We start from the raw sequence: 23,037 nt of genomic DNA on the forward strand, positions 1-23,037 counted from the left end.
TAAAGAAACCCTTCTGGCTCTGTTAAACCCATAGTTTCCTGAGTATACAGACCACAGAACACTTTTTGGTGCAATAAGTAGAAAACCTGCACCAAATACCCGCTTGCAGGCACTTCCTGCCCCACTGCAATTTGGTCAGATGATTGTCCTTCTCCTGGACCTTGATCCTGATGGTTACAGTCCTTGTAATTAACACACATTACTTCTACCTCTACCTCCAAATGAACTACCATTTTAACCATTTTTTGTTTTCTTGTTAGACCGGAATCCTTTCTCTTTGAGTCTCAGGTATATTCTAATTGTCATCAGTTCCACTAATCTGCATAGCTATGACTTTATAGATATTATTTCTTATGGCAATAGCTCATCGATCTTATTTCTTGGAGCAGTGCTGTCCAGTAGAATTTCCCATGATGACGAAAATGGAAATCTCTCCCCTCTCTCTCTCTGCTGTATCCAATACTCTAGCACTAGCCATGGGGAACTATTGAGCACTTTATGTGGCTGGTGCAACTGAATCTTAGTAGAATGGATTTTTTTTATTTTAATCAATTTGAATTTCGATAGCCACATGTGGGTAATCACTGTCATACTGGAAAATGTAATTGTTGGGAAAACTCCCTGCCAGAACAGAAAACTGCCCTCTTTAAGCAGAGAGCAAGCTCAGACCAAAGAAAGACGTAGACCACTCCGGTCTGGGAGGTCGTCAAAGATTTATTCAGGGGGAACTTACATGTGAGGCAGTCCAGGGTGGCAGCAAGACAAGGCAGATCTTGCAATGCGTGCTGTCTGTTCTCTTACACCATGAAAAGAAAAGGGAAAGGCGAAAAAAGTCACTGATGGTGTGTCAAACCTTGTGGCTGTTTTCCTAATCTATTTACTTTCTACTTAAAGGGATTGTTTGAGTTCCCTACAATCTGGTCAACATTCCTAAACAGGGCTGTTTCAGGGGGAAGCAGTTATCTTATTCCACCGGTTGCTCTATCCTACAACTCACACTGTGGCCACATACCCAGAATACATTTTCACGACAGCAATCTTAGTGGATCCTGTATACGTACGTATCTGATCCAGGAGAGAAACAAGATAATAGTTAGAAGTCATGTGAATCAGATAAAGCCACAATAACCCCTACAAGGCACAAAACATTGCTCATCACCAATCATCTCTTCAAAATACATCATGTTGAATATGCTCTTGATGTACCATTTGTATAATTTTAAACAACAAGAGCATAGATAATTTTTTGTATAATATAGCGTATAATATAGAGAAAAAGCACTATTGGAGTATAATAAATGAAACCACTTATTGGAAAAGCTAATATTAATTAGACTAAAGATAATTTTTGGAAAGATACACTTTAAATAATGATGGAAAGGTTGGAAATAACCTCCAGGGATATTCAACGTGGATCCACTCTGATGTAAAATTGACTTTCAAATGTTCCAGTGGAAAAAGCCAAATCTGAAAAATAAGAAATCTATATGACTAAAGTATCTTTGTGTGTCTATGGCCAACTCCAGAGTGGAGGGGGCAGCCTCCCCTCTGGTAAGAGTGCAATGCAGACGCCTCAGTGTTCACGAAAGGGTGCTCTGCTGCTTACGTATCTGGCAATGGGAGCATGTGGCTCTCCCTCCAGTTACAATATTGGTTATCTGACCTTCAGCTACATGTTAGAGACTCAACTTATGAACTGTCTGAACATAACTCATTTCAAAACTCCAGCTGAGACAAATGTCATTTGCCAAGGACCCTGTTCCTTAAAGTTCCCTGAGTTTTAGCCCTGTGTCAAGATGAGTCTCTAGAAAGCTTGGACCTAACCTGTATTCCCTTCATCACAGAAGAAAAACTTCACAGCATGGCTCAGCTTCATAAGAAACAGTCACGAGTAGAACTTTTGGGCCATTCTTGTGAGACTGGGGGGACACTGTCCGGCGTGCTACTTACTAAATCCACCCATTTGAGAAGTTGCTCACAGACAAGAGAGCCATAAAACAATTGTTTCATGATGGACTGGAGTGTTTCATTTTCTAAGACACTGAAAAATATGTAATCAGTGTGTTTCCCTCTTTGTCTTCATCCCCAAGAAACTCAGAGCCAATTATGTGCTTATTTGCAGATTTTCTCAGCCCAAGATTGATTGATTGATTGATTGATTGATTGATTGATTCTTCTTCTTCTTCTTCTTTTTAACAAGGCCTTTTTTTTTCACTTCCAACATCTGGAGAAAACACATAAGGAAATGTTAATAAATAGTTACAGGAATTGATAACATTGAAATATATGTACTTCCTTATAGAGGGAAAAATATTCAGAAAAGATAGAATCTTTTAAATCAGTTTTACACAAAGAACACCAAAAAATTTAATCATAAAAACAATCTCATTTAAGAGGATTCAGTTTACTTCCTTTCCTAGGGTCAACCAAATAACTAATGTCAAATCCCCAAAGCACATAGGTACAATATTTCCTCACAAAAGAATGACCTAGGATTTCAATGTTCAAATTTTCAAATTTTCCACTTTTTGAAAAAATTGTGTTATATTTAGATTCAGGAGCCCGTGTGCATGTTTGTTACATGGGTATATTGTGTCATGGTGGGATTGGGCCTCTAGTATACTCATCACCCAAGCAGCGAACATTGTACCCAATAAGTAATTTTTTAACCCTCACCTCCTCAACCCTCCCCTCTTTTGGAGTCCCCAGTGTCTAGTGTCTATGATTTCCATCTTTTTGTCCCTGTGTACCCACTAGTTCACTCTCACTTTTAAGTGAGAACATGAAGTATTTGATTTTCTGTTTCTGAGTTAGTTCACTTAAGATAATGGCCTCCAGCTCCATCCATGTTGCTCCAAAGGACATGATGTCATTCCTTTTTATGGCTGCATAGTATCCCATGGTGTATATATACCACATTTTCTTCATCCAGTCAACCGTTGATGGACACATAGGTTGGTTCCATGACTTTGCTATTGTGAATATTGCTGTGTGACGAATATACAAGTGCAGATGTCTTTTTTATGTAATGATTTCTTTTCCTTTGGGTAGATACCCAGGAATAGGATTAATAGGATTGCTGGGTCAAATGATAGTTCTATTTTTAGTTATTTGAAAAATTTCCATACTGTTTTCCATAGAGATTGAACTAATTTACATTCCCACCAACAGTGTATAAATGTTCCCTTTTCTCTACATCCACACCAATATCTATTGTTTTTTGACTGTTCAGTAATAGCCATTCTGACTGGAGTAAGATGATATCTCATTGTGGTTTTAATTTGCATTTCTCTGATGATTAGTGACATTGAGCATTTTTTCATGTGTTGTTTTCAGCCCAAGATTTCTTTTTTTATTTTTTTAATTTTTTTTTATTTCAATAGGTTTTTTGGGGAACAGGTGGTGTTTGGTTACATGGATAAGTTCTATAGTGGTGATTTCCAAGATTTTGGTGCACCCCTCACCTGAGCGGTGTACACTTTTACCCCTCACCCCCCTCCCACCCTTCTCCCTGAGTCCCCAAATTCCATCATATCACTCTTATACTTTTGCATCCTCATAGCTTAGCTCCCACTTCTAAGTGGTGTCTGCCACCATGCCCAACTAATTTTTGTATTTTTAGTAGAGATGGGATTTCACCATGTTGATCAGGCTGATCTTGAACTCCTGACCTCAGGTGATTCACCCACCTTGGCCTCCCAAAGTGCTGGGATTATAGCTGTGAGCCACCACGCCCGGCCCAAAAAGATTTTTTATAGGATTAAAAGGACCATCAAGTTTATGATGTTTCTACATAAAGTTATATTCTGACATCTTTGCTGAACAGCATTCAAATATTGCCAGACAGTTTGTATCTTTGGCATTCTTAAAGTGCTGCCATGCCTCTATTTTGCACTTCATATGATAATGATCTGTTAGCATCTAACTTTGAGCTCCTGAAGGGAAGGGCTATGTCTTATTTCATTTTCCCATTAGTGGTCCATAGCACAGTATTTTTTGCACACTAAATAAAAAATGGATTTTCAGGAGGATCATTTTCCTCATTTGCCACTTTAATCAATATTCTATTTATGTTGAAATACAGTACTGGTTGTTTTGTTGCTGTTATTATTCTGCCCTTACCAAAAATGGGAAACAATGTTATAAAGAATCAAAAAAAGAATAATCAAATTCCTTTCCCTTGCTACCTACCTTTCTGCCCCCAATCTCTGATTTTTCAAGCTTTCCTTATGGATAATTTCTTCTTAAAAAATCATTACTATGTATCTACCTCGGAACTTGTCCAGATCCTCAATTTTATTTAGTTTGGAATTTTAAATTTTTGTTTTTTAAGATACCTGTATAAATTATTCCAATAACTTTTGAATATTTATCTTCATCTTTCATGTTGACAATTTTCATTCAATGTAGTGAACAAGAATTTATTGATCGCTGAGGGCACTGTTCTGTTAGAGGTCAAATAAAATTCACATAAGTCTTTCTCATTCAGCTATCAGAAAATCCCCATTTTTTCCTTCGTATGTTGGAACTCAAAAACTACTAATTTACTTGCAGAAACGGGAAGGGTAAAAGGAGGGTGTGGTTGACTGCAAAGATGGCCAACAAGAATCCTGCCCATCCCTATGCATGCATGCTTCTCCTTCTACCAAGAGGTGCAGTGCATTTCCCCTCCCTTGAGATTGGACTAACCTGTGGCATTTTGATCAATGAAGTGACACTGTACTAGTTCTAAGCCAAGGGGGTAAAAAGCCTGGCAGCCTTCTACTTTCTTTCTCTTGGATCCCTGAACCACAATGTGAGGAAGCCAGGCTATCCTGTTGGAGAGAGAGGCCGCATGGAGGAATACTGAGGTGCCCCAGCCAACAGGCAGTGCCATGGTCCCAGATATATGAGTCAGGCCATCTGGCAACCTCTAGCCTTAATTCAGCCCAGCTGCCACCATGTGGATCAGAGAGAAAACATTCCACTGAGACTTGCCCCAACTGAAGATCCACAGAATGGTTAAGTCAGTATGTTTGGGGATAGTTTGTTACACAGCTGTAGAAAACTGATATAAAGGAGGTGTGGTGGTTAAATCATAGGTGTCAATGTGACTGGGTTAAAGGATGCTCAGATGGCAGGCAAAACATTGTTTCTGGGTTAGTCTGTGAGGGTATTTCCAGAAGCGATCAGTATTTGAGTCAATAGACCCAGTAAAAAGCCTCCTCTCTCACCAATTGGGCTGACATCATCCACTCCATTAAGGGCCCAAATAGAAGAAAAAGGCAGAGGAAGGGTGAAATCTCTCTCCTTCCTGAGCCTGGACATCCATTTTCTCCTGCCCTCAGACATTGGTGCTCCTGGTTCTGAGGCCTTTGGACTCAGACACACTGGCCTCCCTGGGTCTCAAGCTTGAGGGCAGACCATGGGACTTCTTGGCCTTCACAGTCATTTGAACCAATTCCCATAATAAATCTCCTCTTGTATATCTCTATGTGTTCCATTGGTTCTGTTACTCTGAAGAACCCTGATTAATCTAGAAGGAAAAGGGAAACCCTTTCCCTGTGCTTAGCATCTATATTCCTTTTCTGCATATGCTACAATGCTAGTTTCTATTCTCCCTACCTATCAAAATTCTACCCGTCTACAAAGATCCAAGTATAGGAGATTGTGTTTTTCCAGATTATTTCCTCCCCCAGAACTAAGGCACAGTATCTTCAAGATGAGTCTGGAACTTATTGTTCCAGAAGTGGTCCATGCGCTAGGAAGTAAGAAAGCATGCACGCACACACACAAATTATAGGGACATTCAAGGGGATCTCACTGGCCAAATCTGTTACCATTTGCCACCGAAATTAAAAAGTACAGTAATGAATTATAAATAATGCAGGAATTCATGAGTTTAGACCAATAATAAATATATATGAAAGAAAAGGAGGAAGAAGGAAAAAAGAGAGAAGGATATGTCGATAGGTGATAGACAGGTAGATAGATAAATAGATAGGTAGATAGATAGATAAACAGATAGATAGATAGATATAGAGGAGAAGGAGGGAGAATGAGGGAGGGCTCTTGCTTATAGCAAAATGTCAAAGCCAAATGGAAACTATGGTGGGAGTGTTGGAGTTGGAAAATCCTAATTTTGTAACCGTCATGTTCAATGTTGCTCCAGCAATTAACAGCTGCTAAGTGTAAGGGAAATATTGATGAGAAGCAAGATATTCGTAAGTTCTTAATGTGCCAGTCTCTCATAAAACTCATTATTGGTTACAAGGGAGAAAAATAAATCATAATTATAGACTGGAAAGATCAGACAACACCTTAACTAGATGATCAAAATGAGCATCGCCTATGAAGGACGGGTGGATATCATGTGCTACCAGATGCGATACCCTGAAAAGAACACAACCTTGCCTGTGCCGTCTTCTGGCCAAGAACACATAAACCCAGTGTAACCACAAAGGAACAGCAGATAAGCACAAATAAGTACTGTTATCATGGTAAAAATAGTGGGAACTAAAACCATAGTCTCCAAAAGCGTCAGTGTCATAAAGGGCAAAGAAAGGCTGTGGTTTCAAGGAGGCTAAAGGGCCTCAATAACAAATGCAATATTTGACCTGGATCCTGTACTGGGAAAAGCGCCTTAAAAAATGCTACTAGATGAAGGGAAAAAATTGGAAAATGGATTATAGATTGATAGATTAGAGAAATGCATTATGTATCAATATAATTTATGAAGTTGATAACTGTACTGTGGTTATTTCAGAAAAAATCCTAACCTTAAAAAATATACATTGAAGTATTTAGTGGTAATGGGCCATAATGTATGTAACTTACCCTTAAATAATTTTTTTAAAGTGTGTGTAAAAGAAATAAATAAATAAAGAGCAAGCACCAATGATAAAGCAAATGAGGTAAAATGTTAACAACAGGTGAATCCAAATCTGGATAAAGGGTATACAAATGTTCTTTGTCCTATTTTTATTTTTGTAATTATTTTAAGGCCGAAATTATTTTCAAACAAAAGTTAAGAAGTTCTACCATTCTAAGATATAGCCCATGAAACTGTTTAATTCCCAAACCTAAATCATCTCCCCTTTCTAAATCCCATAGCGCTTTACTGTTTTGTTTGTTTTTGTTTTTGTTTAATTATCACGTACAGCCTTGTGTTGGTGGTTGTCGCAGGTTGTTTGGGGTGTAGAAGTCTGGATTTTGCCTTCTTGGTTTCATAGGAAGTCCTCCGCATGCTCTTTGTAACTCTCTCATGTCCCTTGTAGAATGCTGGCACAGGGCAGGTGCTCTGCATGGGGTTTGGAAAGCTCTGGGTACCAAGATTTGGCTTAAAGTCTCTGCTCTGCCACTCAATTGCTCTGTGAACTTGGCAAACTAACATAAGTCTCTGTGCCTCAGTTTTGCTGTTTGTTAAATTGGAGGGCAGTAGGTGGCTTTTCCTGTTCTAAAATCAGTGGTTCAGTATTTGTGTGGTTATGTTTCAGCAGTTTAATGTTCTAGATGAAAATGTAAACAATTTTGGGTTAGGAAACCATTTTGAGATTTTTTTTTTTTTTGACAGAGCCTAGCTCTGTTGCCCAGGCTGGAGTGCAATGGCACCATCTCAGCTTACTGCAACCTCCACCTCCCTGGTTCAAGTGATTCTCCTGCCTCAGCCTCCTGGGTAGCTGGGATTACAGGCATGCACCACCACGCCCAGCTAATTTTTATATTTTTAGTAGAAATGGGGTTTCACCATGTTGGCCAGGCTGGTCTGAAACTCCTGACCTGAGGTGATCTGCCCGCTTTGGCCTCCCAAATGCTAGGATTACAGGCTTGAGCCACTGCGCCCAGCCAATTTTGAGATTTTTAATGTGTGTATATATGTCAATTGATATGATAACAGGTTGCAGCTATTAAAAAAGATTCAACAGCATGGCACTACATTGAGTTTCATAGAGACTGCGCCAGGAGCCCATGAGAGCCGGATGGGCATGGGGCAAGGCTGTGCCTTGCCAACGAAACATAACTAACTATGGGCAAAGGCGATCCTAAAAAGCCGAGAGGCAGAATGTCATCACAGGCATCCTTTGTGCAAACTGGCCAGGAGGAGCACAAGAAGCAGCACCCAGATGGTTCCGTCAGCTTCTCAGAGCCTTCTAAGAAGTGCTCAGGGAAGTGGAAGGTCACGTCAGCTAAAGAGAAAGCAAAATCTGAGGACATGGCACAGGCAGACCAGGCCTGTGAAATGAAAGAGAAATGAAACCTACATCCCTCCCAAAGGAGAAAGAAAAAAGAAGCTCAGGGATCCCAATGCATTCAAGAGGTCTCCTTCGGCCTTTTTCTTGTTCTGGACTCCAACATTAAAGGAGAACATCCTGGTGTGTCCATCGGTGATGTTGTAAAGAAACAGAGAGGTGTAGAATAACAGCGCTGCTGGTGAAAGGCAACCTTGTAAAAAGAAGACTGCAAAGCTGAAGGAAAAATACAAAAAGGATATTGCTTATTGCTGCATACCCAGCTAAAGGAAAACTGGATGCAGCAGGAAAAAAAAAAGAGTCATCACGACTGAAAAAAGCAAAGAAGGAAGAGGAGGAAGATGAAAAGGATGATGAGGAGGAGGAAGATGAAGAAGATGATGATGACTAAGTTGGTTTTAGTGCAGTTTTTCCTTGTCTATAAAGCATTTAACCACCCCGTACATAATTCACTCCTTTTAAAGAAAAAAACTCTGAAATATAAGGCTGTGTAAGATTTGTTTTTAAACTGTACAGTGTCTTTTTTTGTACAGTTACATTACCAAATATGTCTTTAAATAACCCTGTCTTGGTGGTATTTTCAATAGCCACTAGCCTTGCCTGGTACAGTACGGGGATTGTAAATTGACAGGGAAATGTAAAGCAGGTCCTTGTTGGTGTACAGAACAAATTAGTTATATACAGGGATGGTAGCTTTTTCATCTTCAGTTGTCTCTGATGCAGCTTATAGGAAATAATTGTTGTTCTGTTAGCATTGTTGTTCTGAATACCACTCTATAATTGCAAAAAAAAAAAAAAAAGTTGCAGCTATTTTGTTGACATTCCAAATGCTCCTAAGTTAAAAAAAAACAATAATTTTGGGGGGGTGTCCAAGAGTCTTAGAAGTGACATTTTGCACATATTTGTTGAACCATTCATAGATCCTTTCCTTATTTCATTTGACGAACTTTTTCTGTACCATAGATGTCGTGATAATGACTTTGGATAGAGGCACAGACAAGCTGAGACCCGGGACCCCAGACGCTTGGGTTGTCTTTTTCAGCAGTTAAGTTGGTTTTATATCAGTCTATCCACACTCCACCCGTTTCCCTTGTGGCTCATGAAATACATTTGCGAGATACTTGGTGAAGGTAATTAAGTGTGCCCTGGGTTCCTGGAAGCTTAAAGTTCATTTAATAATTCTTCATTTCTTATGTCTTACCTTATTTTTGCCACTAATGATTTTGAACAAAGGCCCATAGAGTTTCAATCTTTTTTCTCCCTCCCCTTCAGGGCTAAAAATTGCAGAAATATAGTGAGAGAGTAGTCAAAATTGTGTTTTCACATTGAAGCTATAAGAAGAAGTCTGGTTCAAATACACATTTTGTTACTGAAATATGAAAATAATGGGGGATTGGTGTGGTGGTTCACACCTGTAATCCCAGTGCTTTGGGAGGCCCAGACAGGAGGGTAACTTGAGGCCAGAAGTTCAGACCAGCCTGGGCAACAGGAAGAGACCCCATCTCTACAAAAAAGAAAATTAAAAGCTTAGCCAGGCATTGTGGTGCCTACCTGTAGTCCCAGCTACTCAGGAGGCTGAGGCTGGAGGATCACTTGAGCCCAGGAGTTTGAAGTTACAGTGAGCTATGATTGTGCTACTGCATTTCAGCCTGGGCAACAGAGGAAGGGCAAAAAAAAAAAAAAAAAAAAGGAAAAGAAAAGAAAAAGAAAAAAATAAACAAAATAGTGGACATAAAAGGAGTCCTTCTCTTTCATTGATTAAAGTAAGTTCTCTTTTAATTTGACCACTATTTTACACCTATTTAATGTACTATCACATCAAATTTTTAAAAGATTTCAGCTGTTTTTGAAAAGACTCAACCCACTGATGTAGGAATAAAATGTACCTTATGTTCTATTTATGATCTTTAGAAACATTTTAGATAATAAAAATTGTGTTGGAGCACCATGCTTCCCAATTGTCAAACCTTTCAGAGTGCGTATTAGAATGAAGCGGAAGTGGCATGTGCGTGGTGGTTAAACATGTGATAAATGAGGTTTGTAGTTCACAGAAACGCTGTTCGATATGTTTCTATCATCTCCTCAGTAAACATAAAGATATTCCACTCTTTGGAGACCTGACATTTTTGTTCACTCTGATATTCCCAGTGATTAACACAGTATCTGATATTTTAGGAACTCAATAAATATTTTGTGAATAAATGAATCAGTGAATAATAATCAATACTTAGAGAAATTTTACTTTAATAAATTTTACATGCATTTAAAACTATTCTCCAGCAACTGAATGAGCCATCTGGTTATATTGTTGAGTTTATTTTATTTTTATTTTGTCACCTGTGCAAATTTTAAAGACCAAAGCTGTGTCACCTAGTATTATAGGACCATGAAAGCTAACTCTGCTTATCCATTCTGGTTGAATCAGGTTTGTTTTGTTCTCCAGATGGGGACATTCATAGTAAATTGGAATAGTCATGACCGCAGAAAGAATATTCTTCTTCTGCATAATTCTGCATCACTCTGGAGGCCTGGTCTCTCTCTACTGCATCACTGAGCTTTGCTTTGTATTAGTTGATTGAACGTGTATCAGGAATAGTGGAGAAGTTTCCATGATTGATCTTGTTGTTGTTTTCATTGACATTTTTTAAAGGTTGATGAGAATTTTAGCTTGTGCCGAAGCTCTTACAGATATCAAAATAGCCATGGGTGAAAACATTGTTCAGAATTTCTGCTTTGTTAGCAACAAGGAGTGATGGTTCATCTGGCTCTATCACTATTACTTCTAAATAGAACTATAATTTTTGACACTGTGAATAGGACATCTGGGGAGGAAATGCTTGTTTGTATATATAAAATCCAATATATTACCCCGGCCATCAAATGAGACCACTGACCAGAGTCAAAGTCTTGTATTTTACTTACTACAGGAATATCATCAAAGGGGAGAAGCAATATTTTCCGAAATTTGTGTCCACATTATAACCCACTGCCTACATTTCAGAAGCAGTATTGGCTTTTTTAAAACTAATGCATTTTCAACATGTTGGTGAATTTATAACTCACCCTGTCCCTTTAAATAAAGCATATGTCTTCGCTAGAAATGCAAGCTGTATTTCAACTTGGAAGTCCAGGGGCTTATTATGAGATTGCGTATATTTTTAAATGAAGGTCAATTTTTTTTTACTAAATTGTTTGCCTGACAAAATGTTTACACCCCAAACCTTGACAAATATCTTTATTCAGAATAGGTTTATGTTTTCCCATCTCAAATTGAACATTAGAAATACTACTGTAAGTTTGTCCAATTTATACACATAAGATATATTTTTGTAAGAAAGCCTTGGCATAAATACAACTTAGGAAAAAGTAAACTTGGCTTAAAACTTAAATCTGAACATTGCTCATGTGTAACATGAAATATTTTAAATTATAAAAATGCATGTGTGTTTGTTTCTGTTTTTTTTTCTAAGTAAACTGTAAGTCTTAACAAGTGCATAAATATTAATTTGGGAATAGGTATTTGGAAACGCCTAATAGATAAAGTCATATTCTTTGATATCATGTTATGTGTAATGATATATAAAATTGACTTAGTGGACATTCTATTTAATTAGAACATGGTTTAAATGGATACTTTAATATGTGTAGGCATTACTCTTGCTGATATTTATTTGGTGTTATTTGTTATTCACGCTATTTTAATATAAGTTGCAACAAATTCTTCTTTTTTTTTTTTTTTTTTTTGAGATGGAGTCTCACTCTGTTGCCCAGACTGGAGTGCAGTGGCGTGATCTCAGCTCACTGCAACCTCTGACTCCTGGGTTCAAGCCATTCTCCTGCCTCAGCCTCCTGAGTAGCTGGGATTACAGGCGTGCGCCATCACATCTGGCTAATTTTTGTATTTTCTTTTTTAGTAGAGATGGGGTTTCACCATGTTGGCCAGGTTGGTCTTGAACCCACCTTGGCCTCCCAAAGTGCTGGGATTACAGGCATGAGCCACGACACCTGGCCAACAAATTCTTCTTAAGTACAGTGAAATTCACTATTTCAGCAAAACCTGCTCAGCAGGTTATAAGAATTGTTTGCTTTTCACTTTGGAAACATTCAACATTTAGAGTTAGTGAAGATGGTATGAGTTTGGCACTGATATTGTGAAAATCAGAAAGATGAGGTAGATCTCATATTTCTTAACTTACATTTCATAAGTGGTTGATTGAGGAGTTACATAAACCATAACGTGCAGTGGGCTAGTTGATGGGAACAGTCTTTGCATAGACATTTGGATGTGTTCTGGGTGCTTGTTCACATTTGTTTATGGTTTCTTTTATTGAACAAACCCCCTTTCTCATAACTTAAACTTTTTAAGGGTATGAAACATTATTTCATTGTTATTTCATTTTGTTACTTATATTCATTGCAGGAATTTTCAATGAGGGGAATGTATATATTTTTGTGAACAATTTAATGAAAAATATCTAAAGAAAATATTAGTAAATCAGGAGAAGGTTGGAAGATAAAGTTGAGAAAGTTATATAGAAGAAAAGATAAAGCTGGAAAATAAAGACAAAAGTTAAGTTAGAGGATTAACCCAGAAAGCCCACTATCCTACAAATAAGAATTCCACAAAGAGAGAACAGTAAACATGAAGAGAAGACAATTATCAAAGAAACACGAAAAACTTCCTGAACCGAAGGTCTTGTGTTTCTACATCCAAAGAGTCCACAAAATACTCAGCCCAATGAATAGCCAAGGCCCACCTAAGACAGATCACTACAATTTCAGAACATCAGCGATAAAAAAGAATATCTCTAGAGAGGGAAGAAAAATTAAAAACCAGGTCACATCTAAAGAATCAAGAATTAAAATGGCATTTCTTAATAGCATCATTGGAACTTATAAGAAAATGGAGCAATGCCTTCAAAATTCTAAGTGATGAGGGTTTCAATCTGAAATTCTAGACCCATCTTGGGCAGATATCACAGACTGGTGCACTCAACACCCACTCCCTCATCCCCTTCCTAACAGCTTTCCTCTGTTTTAGACACTAGAAAGAAAAAACTGTATTTCCCAGGCTCCCTTGCAGCAGCAGCTCTGCATGTCACTGAGGTCCATCAGGCAAACTTACCCAGGAGAGATTTAGGCATTGGAGACAAGAAATGGTAACCACACAGAGGTAGCACATATTCTGGGGCACCTGCGGCAAAGGCTCTGCTATCTGTCTTTCTCATCCTTTTTTCTTTCATTATTGCTCCTCTGTGGAGCTTTTTTAGAAACATTTTCCTTTAACCACCCTACCCACGAAATTTGAAGATCATAGATATATTGTTTACCTATTTATGTACTATATAAATATCTACTACTCCCAATCTCCTAAAACCAATTTTCACCGCCATTGACAATGCATGTACTATCTGGTCCCTAGAGTTGTTACGTACCAAACAGCAGGTGGCAGGGGCTGTGGGATTACTATTAGAGCAGTCCTACGGTGGGACTGGGTGTTGTTCCTGGGTGCGTAACATCCAGGTGTCCCATTATGGGAGAGGAATGAAAGGAATCCCTCCGTCACACCAAAGGAAAATCCTTGGCTGCAGGCTTGCTTTAGGGCTTAAGAGTGGCCAGGACAGAGTGAAGCAGAAGAACACAGGGGTCCAGGATACCCAGAAAAACACAGAACTAATAGATCACTCTGTGCACCTGGCCATGTTGATAGGAGTTCTAGAGTTCTGTGGTAGGATTTGGAAATGAATTCAAATTAATGATACTTACATAGAAAACTGAATGATTAAGGAAAGGCAACTGTTAGCTCCAGGAAAAACACGAAGTTGTAGAGGAATGAAAACATAATCATAATATACTATGTGGCTCCTCTCTGAATAATATCTACGAGTTCATAATAATGGAAACACTAAATATTTGTTTTGCCCAAAGTAGTAATATATTAGGAGAATCAGGTTGAAAGGAGAATGGGAAAATAATTCTATTCTCATCATCCACAGTTAGGTTGTCAATGTACAATGTTTAAAATGGAAAAGTCCTGAAATAGCACTATAAACATCTTTTTTTTTTTAACCCCAGAAAATGTGAAGGTCAATTCCAATAGAAATAGTTAAAAGAGTTGAAAGTGTTGGCCGGGCAAGGTGGCTCATGCCTGTAATCCCAGCATTTTGGGAGACAGTAGTGGATCACTTGAGGTCAGGAGTTCAAGACCAGCCTGGCCAACATGGTGAAACCCCGTCTCTATCAAAAAAAAAAAAAAAAAAATACAAAAATTAGCCGGGTGTGGTGGCAGGTGCCTGTAATCCCAGCTACTCGGGAGGCTGAGGCAGGAGAATCGCTTGAACCTGGGAGGCAGAGGTTGCAGTGTGCCAAGATCGCACCACTGTACTCCAGCCTGGGTGACAGAGTAAGACTCTGTCTCAAAAAAGAGAAAAAGAAAAAAAAGAGTTGAAAGTGTTGACTATAGGAAGCAAAATTTAAGAGTGAGAAAAGATAGAACAGGGACTTCTCTTTTTTTGTTAAAATCTTATAGTGCTATTTGCCTCTTAAAATTGTTTAATACAAATAAAGTGAAATCCAAACAATAAAAACAAGAGAAAAATGCCAGCCCTGTTCTAAAACTTCTTAATTGCTTCTTTTTTCATTTTCTTCTTTGACAATTTTTGTCTGTGCTTACTTTTCCTTCATAAAAGACCTTGGCTATACCATATGTATATTAATTATGAGTCTTCACCTAGATGAAGCTCTTAAAACTGAACACTGTGCTACATGAATTCCCTTTACTTCCAAATTCTCTTCCTGGTCCAAATGCTCTATCACTTGCATGGTGTATCCAGCCAATGCTGGCTCTCAAACGCAGGATCTCAAAGCTGGCAGGTTTCTGAAATTTGTAAGAAATCATAGCTACTCAGAAATATACAAGAATGTTTATATCTTTATTACACATAATCAATAAGAACCCTGGACATTTGATTTTTATTTTATTTACATTATAAAATGGATCTAGTAATGTTAGTTGTCATAGTTATTAGTACTGATGTATTGTTAGTGAATTTAATTAACATTTTAACATAGAGAAAGGATTGTGGATTATTTGTAAATTGGAAAGACACAATAAAACCTAGTTAAATTATTTATTATGGCATATGAATCAGCATATATGAATTATTTTTGTATTTGCTTAATTATAATGAAGTTCTTAATAGAATACGATATATTAAGGGCCCAGGGCAATGGTTCTTAAACTTCAGTGGGTACTCAGGAATTACCCATAAACACTAATAAAATGCAGATTCTAAGGCTCTGACATAGAAAATTCTGATTCTTTATGTGTTGACTTGCCCAGAAATCTGGATTTTAAGTAAGCATACTGAGTGATTCTAATAAAGATGATCTTGGGACCCCACTGAGATACACTGCCTTGTTGAGTTGTATCAGACATACTTGAGTTGATTTTGTCTTTTGATTTATTTCTCAATGACACTCAGGCAACTCCAAAGGGAGCGATTTTAAGTGCTCTCTTAAATAAGTATCTAGGGACCAGTAGTGGAATATATTTCACACAAAGAGGAATAGAGTAGCTTTATGCAATAAGACCAAGTTCCTGGCTCCTGTCCTAGAATAATGTAGGATCATTTTACTGGTTACCAGCTGGATGCTAACCAAAAAAAGATAAATATTTGTGGATTCAGAGATGGTATTTAGAGAAATACTGTGCAGAAGGATGAAATCTAATGGTGCCTGGAATTTTCAAAATAATCAATCAGAGTAACAATTTTAAATGTGCCACAAAGTAATACGGTACTCCAAACTATAAATTATGCACTCATTTGCTTAGTTCTTATCCATGAAATCTTTATATGAGTTACTGTTTGTCCTTTTAAAATCCCTTTCCTACTGTGTAGGTTTTAAAGGTTCAGAATAGATACTAACAGTTAAAAGCAAAATATCTAACCACAGTATATTCCAGCATTTAAGAAGAAAAAGTTCAAATCTAGTTGTCACCCAATTTATTTCCGTAAGTGCAAAACTCTGTTAATGCTTTCAGGTGAGGTAGGCCAGGAATTTATTAAATCACTTAACGTACTCTTTATACCCTAAATTTTAGCCCTCAGTGTTTTTTCCCCCTCAATCTGGAGGAATAAGCTGACTAAAGCAAAAACTTATGTTTTTTTTTGTTTGTTTGTTTGTTAGATTTTGTTTTAAGTTCTGGGATACATATGCAGGACATGCAGGTTTGTTACATAGCTAAATGTGTGCCATGGTGGTTTGCTGCACTTATCAACCCGTCACCTAGGTATTAAGGCCAGCAGGCATTAGCTATTTATCCCGATGCTCCCCCTACCCATCCCCCAACCCCCGACAGGCTCCAGTGTGTGTTGTTCCCCTCCCTGTGCTCATGTAACAACTTGTTTTTAATCTACCCTTCTATCTAGCATATGGTACCTATGCTGATAAATGTAACCATATGCTGTAAGACATAATGGTGATGATGATGATGATGAAGGTGCTGCTGCTGCTGATGAACGTGATGATGGCTAATATTTATTGAGCACTTACAATGTGACAAGCATTGTGTATTATTTGAACACCACAACAAATCATTATTACTCCCTTTTTATAGATGACAAGATTGAGGCCCAAGGAGGTTAAGTAACTTTCCCCAAATCAAATAAGAAGGCCTCAAACTTAAGGCAGTCTCATTCCAGTGCCCAACTTCTTTATCTATTGCTTTCTGTTAATGTAACCCTCCCCACCCGATGCCTCAACAAAGTTTAGGACAAAACTTCAGACGAAGTGTCTAATAAAGGACCCTCCTTTCGTGTTATTTCCACCTGATCTACATCTTCACTTTGGAAGTGGCAACCCATTATTTGTAAATTTAATAATAAATTGGTTTAAGCTTCCTTGGGAACAATATCTCTTTCATGATAGGTTTTCCTTTAAACTTAATGTTTTGTGGTTTTAATAACAACTGTCTTGTGATAAACAGTATTTTAGGCCTAGATGAGAATGTAAATAAGAGGGAACAACTATTTGATTTCAAATGGAAAATAAATTAAAAGATAATTTGATGAGCTCGAAACCAGACTATCATCTGATTATAAGGCCATTCCTTAGCAGGTACCTCATGTTTATCCAGAGTCATCCATCCTGGAGAGCAAGTTCTTTGGCAAGAGAACCAGGTTAGATGTGGTAACCCCAGACATGATGGGAAGAGATGACTCTCATTTCTAATTTTTCACTGGCTAGAACTCTGACATTAGTTAGGACACTGGTATTGTAATCTGTGGACCAAAACCCAGCATCTATAAAATGACAATAAGGGAGGAAGGGTTTAGGCATAAAATACCCATAACAAAATATGCAGTTTGACACATTTACTTCTAAAGAGGGAATTCTGCTGAAAGTGATAGGCTGCTGGGGACAACGCAAAACTCTTCAGCAGGCTGGAGAATAACTTACAGCTTTCTCTTTGTCACAGAGCTGGCAGCAGAAGAGGGTGGGTGTAACTCCTCCCCTAGTAGCCAGACTACACTGTTTAGCAGAACAGTGATATGTCAACATGTATCAGAAGGGCAACTCTTCTTACAATTATAGATAAACAGAAAGAACCTGGAATATTAGGCGAACTGAGAAAATGAGGCCTTCTTCCCCAGTGCAGTGACCCCAGCAGATGCAATAAATGCTGCTAGTGGTGATGGTGATTATGATGAACCCTGGGGAGGCTACAGCAATTTATATTTAAGGTGTTTCATAATTTGGACACAAAAACTATTATGCAGATATGCAAAAGCATGAAAAAGCTTGAACTTTATTTTTCTGTACCTAGGAATCAGGGGTTGCAGGCTGCATGCTCATGTTGTAATAAATAAGCATGAAAGGGGTGTTCTTTGTATTGAGATTTGACTCAATCATGTAAAGATAAAAATGCCAAATAAATCTATGAGGAAAAGAAAATGTTTCCCAAGATGCGCAGATATAAAACAGAAATCTTTGCAGGCCACTGAGAAATAATACGCATTTTTAAGGAGAAAGATTGATTAGAGACGTAATACATTTGAGGTAGTCCTGGAACCTGTGGAATAATTAGAAAGCAGTGCTATTCCCAAACTGATGAGTAATAATTAGTTTCATTTGCATCTTTTAGCCTAATTTAAACCTAGACTGTGGTCTCACAGAGACAGAGAAAGTCCCAAAAATTCTTGGGAATCATTTAATTTTAGAGGAAGAGGTGACAATTGAAATCATTTATTTAACAAATCTCTTAACATATTCCCAATGAAATTGAAGATAAGTGATTTGTTTGCTGGTACAGTCCACGTCAGTGGTGAAGCCAGAATACAGTGGAGCCAGGACTTCTCCTACTGTGTTTGCTACCTCTTGTTCAGCCTACTTTGTGATTTCCTAATTGAACCATGTTAGGTCTTAAAGGGTGACATTCTCGTTCCATTTTCTAGTCTCAGGCTAAGGTTAGCTTGCAAGTGCTTAAAGATGCCCCTCTAGTTAACTTGGGTTGTTATTATGTGTATGGTTCAATGTTCTTCATCAATCAAAATTATTCCAGGGTATAGGAACATAGAATAGGCAAAATAATTGCCTGAGAGCTTGAATTTCGTGGCACATACTATTTTTACAAAACAAAAGCAGCTTGGCAGATTATTCATTTCTTCCCAGTGGTTTCTTCAATGTTAAAAATAAGTTGGGAAGGAAAAATCTCATTTTAGCAATCTTTAATGATCACAGCGATTTTAGGAGGCGAGGGCAATGAACCCAGGACAAGAGCACTGCCGCACTGCCATGTTACCACACGTGGATGCTGCCTGGTGCTCCTGTGCCTTTGTCTAAGTAATTCTTGTTAACAATGTGGCTGCTATATTGAAATCCCTTTACTACTAGTTATTATTTCTCAGACTAATAGTACTAGTAGCTTTAAAAATAGTTGAGTCTATGATTAAGTTCATGCTCATAGTCACAACACTCCTATGAGGTAGGATGAACAGTTACCATTATTCATATTTAACAATGCGAAACTTAAGGCACAGAGAAGTTAAGCCAATTTCTAAAGTTCACAGCTATCTGGTGGAAAAGTTAGGGTTAAAATTCAGGTCTTTTAACTTCAAGCTAAGCTTCTTTCTTACAGACATATTCCTTTGATTTTAACATTAAAAAAAGAAACTTTCTTGATACTTTTCTTGTAACATGTGAATTTGTGAATACGACTGTTTTCTTCTTTTGATTATAGGCATCATTTATCCTTTACATCACCCCACATAGTTCCTTGAACATAGTAAGTGGTCAATAAATGTTTTAACACAAGGATTGCTCTTTATAGGATGGATGTTACCCAAGGTAGGGCAGTGAGGCATTATATACAATTAGTTTAATTCTTTTCTCTTTTGTCTCCACTGAAGAGCTTCTGGTATAATTAGCAGATACTGGCCAGGCTAATTGTATGACCTGCACACAGTTTATGCAACCATCAATGAGTTATCAGCTTAAAATGCCAGCTTCAATTCTTCATTAAAAACATGAAGAGGTAGTATATTTAATACGAAACAAATGGTTTCCATTTTCAGAATTATACTAAATTTCTTGGATTAATATTATGTGTCAGCTTGACTGGGCTAAAAGGTGCCCAGATAGAGCTGTTGAAACATTATTTCTCAATGTGTATTTGAGCATGTTTCCTGGAGAGATCAGCATTCGAATTGGTAGATTGAGTAAAGAAGATTTTCTCACCCACGTACCCTGGCGTCATCACATCTGCTGAGGGCCCAAATAGAACAAAAAGGTGGAGGAAGGGTGAATTCACTCTGAACAGGGACATCCATCATCTCCTGCCCTCGGATATCATTGCTCCTGGTTCTCAGGCTTTTGGACATAAACTGAACTACACTGTTGGCTCCTGTGTTTCTCAGGCCTTTGGGCTTGGACTGGACCTACACTACTGGCTTTCCTCGGCCTTTAGCTTACAGACGGCAGATGATCGTGGGACTTCTCAGCCTTCATAATCTCAACCCAATCTCTCATAATAAACTTCTATCTATTTCCATATCTATTTATTATCTATCGATTGATCTATCTATCTATCTATCTATCTATCTATCTATCTATCTATCTATTCTATCTAGAGTTCTCCAGAGAAGCAAAACCATATCTATCTCCTATTGGTTGTGTTTCTCTGGAGAACTCTAATATAATCTTTCTTAAGTTTCATCATGCACCAAGCACTGTTCTGAGCTCTTCATATAAGTACACCTTTATAACCTTATAAACTATGGAGTTGGTGCCATTATTACGCTCATTTTTACATGAGGAAATGGAGACTTAGAAAGGTTAAATAACTTGCCCAATATCTTGCTGCTAATAAATGGAAGAGACTAGGTGTGTTTGATTCCAAAATCTAAGCTATTATTACTACTATACTATATTTTACCTATAGTTTTGTAACTCTGACACAGCAAAATTTTCCCAGATGGCTAAAATCTTCCCTATTCTCTCTCCCTCTCTCTCTATATAAAATTTATTTCTTTATATTTTTTGAGACAAAGTCTCACTCTGTCACCCAGGCTGGAGTGCAGTGGTGTGATCACGGCTCACTGCAACCTCCTCTTCTGGGTTCAAGCAATTCTCCAGCCTCAGCCTCCTGAGTAGCTGGGACTACAGGTGCCTGCCACCATGCCCGGCTAATTTTTTTTGTATTTTTAGTAGAGACGGGGTTTCACCATGTTGGCTGGTCTGGAACTCCTGATCTCAAGTGATCCACCAAACTTGGCCTCCCAGAAGTGCTGGGATTACAGGCGTGAGCCACCATGCCTGGCCTATTTATTTTTTTGAGACAGGGTCTCACTCTGTCATCCAGGCTGGGGTGCAGTGATGCGATCACAGCTCACTGCAGCCTCAACCTCCCTGGGCTCAGGCCATCCTCCCACCTCAGCCTTCTGAGTACCTGGGCCTATAGGTGCCACCACACCCAACTAATTTTTGTACTTTTTGTAGAGATGGGGTTTCACCATGTTGCCAGGCTGGTCTGAACTCCTGGGCTCAAGTGATCCCCCTGCCTCAGCCTCCCAAAGTGCTGGGATTACAGGCATGAGCCACAGCGCTCAACCATTCTAGATATTAAATAATTTCATGTAGTTACCCCAAATACAGATTATGTTCTGTCATGTCTGACTAAAATAAAAATTTAGCTTAAGGAAACTCCTTTCTGCAGACATTATTTGTTCTAGCTCTGAGATTGTATCTCCATGCTGCTTACTTTAGGTTGCAATATGTTCCCAACACCCACCTTTCAAGTTTTTAAAATGGCATTTCAATTTTTTCTTCAGTTTGTATGCTCAGCCACCTGTGCGCTTCCTCTACTTTTCTAAAGTGAAGAAAAGGAAAAAAAATAGTTTCTAATATAATATTAATAGAGAGGTCTGGATTTTTGGATTAATATACTGTAATAAGCAGCTAATTGATTACAAATCCCACTGGAACACTCCCCCGGGGGAATGAAGGTCCTGTTTTTTTTACTCTTCCTTTTATCCTCTATTCCATTTCAGCTGAGAATCCACCAAACTAGGATTGAGTCGACCAGTGAAAGGATTCTAGGCAAGAAGGGATTGCATTGATGAGTTCCACTGCCTCCTTTTCAGAGAGACAAACGTAAGCCCACAGACTGATTACTAAGGCAGGTGTATTTTTATCTGTGCTGCCTTCTTATTCAAGACTCTAAGCTAGTCATCAACTCAATAGTATAACTGATAGCTGACGGGAGTTTCTGGAATGGGTGTTAAGTGTGAGAGAGATGAAGGCCTAGTGATAAGGTCGGCTCTAAATGTAGATTTACTTGGATTCCAATCTACTTATCAGCTGTGTGCCCCTGGGCAAGTTACCTAACTTTTCTGTGACTCAACTTCCTTGAAGGAGGGTGTGTAAAAGTATCTATTTCACACTGTTATTGTGAGGATTAAATGCCAAAAGTATTAAAGCTGTGGTTAAACTCTCAGTAAACATTAGTTATTTCTACCAAAGTTAAACTGCCAAATCCTTGAGTCTTGATTTGTCCTCATAACTGCTGTGGCATTTCTCCTCTTTTAAAGTCTTCTGAACAGAATTTGACGTTTGCATTTTAAAGGAACTCAAATGGCTTACTTTTACGAAGTTGGGGGGATTATATATACACGTGACCCGCCAGGGTATGTAAACCTGGCGGACTTCAACAGTCTGGGGGTGACTGCGCTCAAGGGGTGAAGGGATGCTTAGAAACTTTCTCAGGAAGAAGGTGGGGCCTTCAACGAGGGCGGCTGGCTACAAACAACTAAACTTTCACACAGCAAAGGGGAGCCGGTCTCCCTGCGCCCGCGGGCGTCGAACCCAGGCCCAGCTCTCACCACCCAAAGGCCCGGGTGCGGCTGCAGGGTGACGAAAGCGTCAGACCCCGGGGCTGCCCTCAGCTTTGGGCTTTCACCCGGCAGTCTCCCAGACAAAGGGGCTTCTCAGCCAGTTCGCTATTTTGGTTTGTCGTCCTCCCAGCCCCCACCTTCGTCCCCAACTTCCCCTGGCGCTGGCTCGGCGGCGTCCCTCACATCGTCCCTCTGGCCGCCACCCCGGGCCCCTTTGTTGTCTGCCGTCTCTCCTAGAGAGGGGTGGGGGGCCGCGACATTCCAGGGAGGAGAAACCGAGGAGTGAGGGGCAAAGACGCTCTTCCGTGCTCCCACCCGAGGAGCGCGCCCCACAACGCTCGCCAGCCGTTCTCCGGCGACGGCCCGGGCCGCGCCTCGGCGCCCTCGCCCGGGTCCTCGGCACGGGGGAGGGGCGT

The 23,037-nt window shown here is 39.0% G+C and overlaps 1 long non-coding RNA gene across 1 annotated transcript; it reads right to left on the minus strand.

Moving 5' to 3' along the window:
• Nucleotides 1-1,576: 1,576 nt before the first annotated feature.
• On the minus strand, nucleotides 1,577-23,003 carry LOC129531505 (uncharacterized). The gene is made up of 3 exons (XR_008676703.2): nucleotides 22,759-23,003; nucleotides 21,520-21,597; nucleotides 1,577-2,224 (listed from the first exon to the last, which is right to left on the minus strand). It is a non-coding gene; the product is annotated as an uncharacterized lncRNA (long non-coding RNA).
• Nucleotides 23,004-23,037: the final 34 nt, after the last annotated feature.

Source organism: Gorilla gorilla, chromosome 12 (genome assembly GCF_029281585.2).
Source record: "Gorilla gorilla gorilla isolate KB3781 chromosome 12, NHGRI_mGorGor1-v2.1_pri, whole genome shotgun sequence".
Lineage (NCBI taxonomy): Eukaryota > Metazoa > Chordata > Mammalia > Primates > Hominidae > Gorilla > Gorilla gorilla.